Below are 4,392 nucleotides of genomic sequence, written 5' to 3' on the forward strand. Positions count from 1 at the left end.
CTCATATGTGGGATCCGAACCGGGGCCCTCTGGCATCCCAAGCCAGTTCTTAACCATCGCGCCACTCAGCCAGCCCAATACAGTTTTTCAATGAATATTGAAGGGAACCAAAATTTTGCTACCCCAAAGCTCCTTTTTAGGATACTGATTTTGATCTGTATCAGAAAGAACTTTTGAGTCTCCCTCCACCCCTTCCCCTTTCCTGCCTAGGGAATTCAGACAGAAAATCCTGCTTTAGGGAGGGAAACTTGGCTTAATCAATTTAAGAATTTTCTCCCTAGCATGGTTCAGGAAAACTCTAAGCCTGGTAGCTACATACCCTCTGTGTCCCATTGCTATTGAGTTGCCCAGCAAGAATGCTCCTGCCATGTGTGTTCCCCTCTTCTTCTCTTCTTCAACTACCTGTGAACCACTCATTCTCACTTCTGAAATCTAATACCCATTCCCCCCTTGTTCAAAAATGTCTTTTATACCCAATGTTGCCTCACTCTCTTTGGAATGTCCATGCTTGTGTGAATTACTCATGCACCTGTTTAAAACATTTATTTTCTCCTGCTAACCTATCTCTGTTAATTTGATTATTAGCCCAGTTAGAAGTTAGAAGGTGGATGGAAAATTATTAAATTTTTAACCCCTACATTACCATGTATAAATAAAGAGAACTAATAAAATAGTCAAAATAAGGAGACAGAAGAGAACAACAAAAAAAGAAAAAGACAAAACAAACAAAAAAACAAGAGATCTCTATTAGAAGATTCAAGAAACAAAAGGAAAGTCCAAACCTAGATTAAGAATGCTGAATGGCTACCAAGGAAGTACATTATCTAATCAAGAGAAAATAAAAGGAAAGTGGAAACATTATACTGAAAATCTATATAAAAGAGACAAAAGGGTGACATACACCTTTGAAGAAGATCCCTTTGAGGAAGACCCTGTAATTCTAGAAAGTGAAGGGAAAGCTATCCTGAAAGTATTGGAAATGAATAAATCACCAGGGTGAGATGGGATGTCCAAAAAATTATTTTGAAATACAAAGACTGACTGTCAAAATCCTAACAAAAATATGTCAACAAACATGAAAAACAAAACAATAGCTTACAGACTAGAAGTGTTCAAAATATAATATATTCCAATGTTCAAGAAAGGAGATGACAAGGAGTCTGGTAAATAAAGGACTACTGGTCTCATTTCCCGTGCAAGTAAAGTGATGCTCAAGATGATACAACAAAAACTTCTCTACCTTATATGGAGCAAGAAATGCTGGATGTTCAAGCTGGACTCAGAAAAAGAAGAGGAGTTGGGGATCTGTTTGGTGAATATTCATTGGATAACAGAGTGCTCCAAAGAATTTGAGAAGAAGGTTAGTCTATGTTTTAACTATAGTAAAGCTTCTGACTGTGTGGATCATGAAAATCTATGGGTTGCTCTGAAAGAAATGAGCGTGCCTCAGCACTTGATTGTCCGATGTGTGACCTGTACTGTGGACAGGAAACCACTGTCAGGACAGAATATGGAGAGACAGAATGGTCTCCTATGGGCAAATGTGTCAGAAAAGGGTGCATTTTGCCTACCTATTTGTTTACTGTATGTGCAGAACATATCATACAAAAAAAACTGAGCTAGACTCAGAGTAACAGGGAATGAAAGTTGATGGAAAAAATAGGAATAATTTAAGATATACAGATGACACCATCAGACTGGCAGAAAACAGCTGTGATTTCAAACAAATTATGATGAAAGTTACAGAAGAAAGTGCCAAGCAGGACTGCATTTGAACATAAAGACAATAATCATGATTACAGAAGAAATACATAATGTTAAATAAACAATGAAGACATTGAAATTGTTAAAGATTTTGCTTACTTGGTTCAGTCATCAATTCAAATGGAGTTGCAGCCAAGGAATCAAAAGAAGGCTGAGACTCAGAAGGGCAGCAATGGAAGAATCAGGAAAGGTCACCAAGGGCTAAGATGTGTCATCAGAGACCAAGGCTAAAATCATCTGCACCCTCGTATTCCTAATTACTATGTACAGATGCAAAAATTGGATAGTGAAGAAGCTGATAAGATAAATATTGACTCATTTCAATAAGCTGTTGAATGAGAACTCTACAGATACCCTGATCCACCAGAAAGATGAACAAGTGGGTCCAAGAGTAAATTAAACCTGAAACATTTTTGGAGGAAAAATGACAAAACCAAAGCTGTCCTACTTCTGGTCCATTATGAGAAGGCAGGGTTCTTTTGAAAAGACAATAATGCTGGGAAAAATACAAAGTGGCAGGAAAAGAGAAAGACCAAATATGAGGTGGGTTGACTCCTTAGGCATGAGTCTACACAGCTGATCAAGGCAGTTGAAGAGAGGACATTGTGGACATCACACATTCATAGGCTTGCCAGGAGTCAGAGCTTTCTCAACAGCATGTAACACACATTGAGTTGACTTTTATTAAGAGTCACCCACCCAACACCATCAACAGGAAATACCTGAGTTAATGTAGAAAGAAAAGTGTAAAAGGAAGTAATTGAGAGAATGGATTAGATTAATTTCAATTTACAGAACTTTAAAAAAAGTCTAAGGAGGTGGCAATCATAACCTATAATACAGGCAGAAGACAAGGGTTTGATATCTTCACCGTCCTGAAGAAAAATAAGTGTCTGCCCAGAATTTTATTTCCAACCGATAAATACTCTTTTAAAAGAGACTGAGGTAAAAACAAAACAAAACATAGTCTAATGTCTTAATGGTGATATTAAGAGTTTTTACTTCCATCAATACACACATATATTCATAGAAATAGACATGATACAGAAGGAATTAATTGTTTCTTCATTTTTAAGGATACAATGTGTTTTGACATAGATACATTATAGAAAATATAGTCCATTTATCACATATTGGCTGGCATATGCCTTAAGTACTGAATTTTATTAGGATACCTACAAATAAATGTTCTAACAGAAAAAAGAAAATATAGCAATGAAAAACTACTACAATATCAAATAAATTGAGAATGTGATATTTTAAGAGATCCATTATATAGTGTATCACAGGTGAGTCTGAAAGATTAGGGAAGATTTCACAGATCATCTTTTCTAATTGGATCTGGATATTGAGTTCGGAGTTTGCAAAGGTGATGAATTCAAGGCTGCTTTGGTCAACACATTCTTAGCATGGTAATCTATATGGCAGATGAAGTAGATAAGTGTGAAAGAATAGGACTCATTTATGTATGACCAGGTTAATATAATTTAATTAATGATTGACTGTGCCTCATGTTTAAAATTACTAGCTCTACACTTTTGCAGACAGTTGACATCATAGTTCTTAAACTAAGAGATTAAAATGAAATTTGGCATGACAGAGTGATGACTGTAGATAGCCTATTAAGTTTTCTGTACTTATTACTTCTTCAAATTCTATGATAATTGTGTAATTTATGTCTATAAAAATAAGTGTAGCATATAATTATTTAATCATTAAAAATAAATACATGCAATACATAAATACATGATACTTATATAAATCGCCTATGTGACAACGATTTTCAAATTTTAGAAAAAAAAAATAAAGGGGCTATTTCTAGCCAAAATAAGATCACGTTATTAGAAAGAACTATAGAAATAAAATAGTTTGGAAATATTAGATCAATTTTGAAATTGTCACAGATGCAAATCTTCTGAAAGGTTCCTAATTCTGTAGGACAACCTGAGAGTATCTAAATTCTCAGATTAACCAATCTTGAGCTGTAAAAGACTCTCAGGGAGCCAAGTTTTAAAAGCGTTTTTCACTGTTAATACTAAAAAGACAGAGTAGATAGCACTTACTAACTTCTCTATTCATAGAAACACAGATGTAGATAATAATCCTGAGCCTGAATTTATGAGTTGAATCCAATTTTCTCTTAAATGTTAGTCTCTATGGTGTAAATACCACCATAATGTACAAATGAGCAGTGAACTTAACTCCCATTTACACTCAACCTTTAACAAATTGTCAGAGAGGTCCTCTGTACATACCTGGGAGTAGAATGTGGGGATAGAAATGGTTAATCATCACAAGGTAAATGTGAATATTACAGGGAAAATGCTCAGGACTTTGTTTTATAAAATAGTTGGGAGCACAGGGATTTACATTGCAAAAGACTCAGTAAGAAGAAAATGACCTTGTGTTTGATACACAAATGGCAGACAGACACCACACAAACAGTGGAATGCAGAGCGAGAAACTTGCTAGTCCTGAAGCTCCGTGAGAAAGGGGAACACCGATGAAAACCTTTTGAGATCAAACCAAGTAATTTAAAAATTGATATGGTAATTATTATTGGAATAGTATTCATGGGTATAAATCTATATTGACACATAAATGAACAAATAACCACTGAAAATGACC

This window comes from Hipposideros armiger, unplaced genomic scaffold (assembly GCF_001890085.2).
Source record: "Hipposideros armiger isolate ML-2016 unplaced genomic scaffold, ASM189008v1 scaffold_450, whole genome shotgun sequence".
Lineage (NCBI taxonomy): Eukaryota > Metazoa > Chordata > Mammalia > Chiroptera > Hipposideridae > Hipposideros > Hipposideros armiger.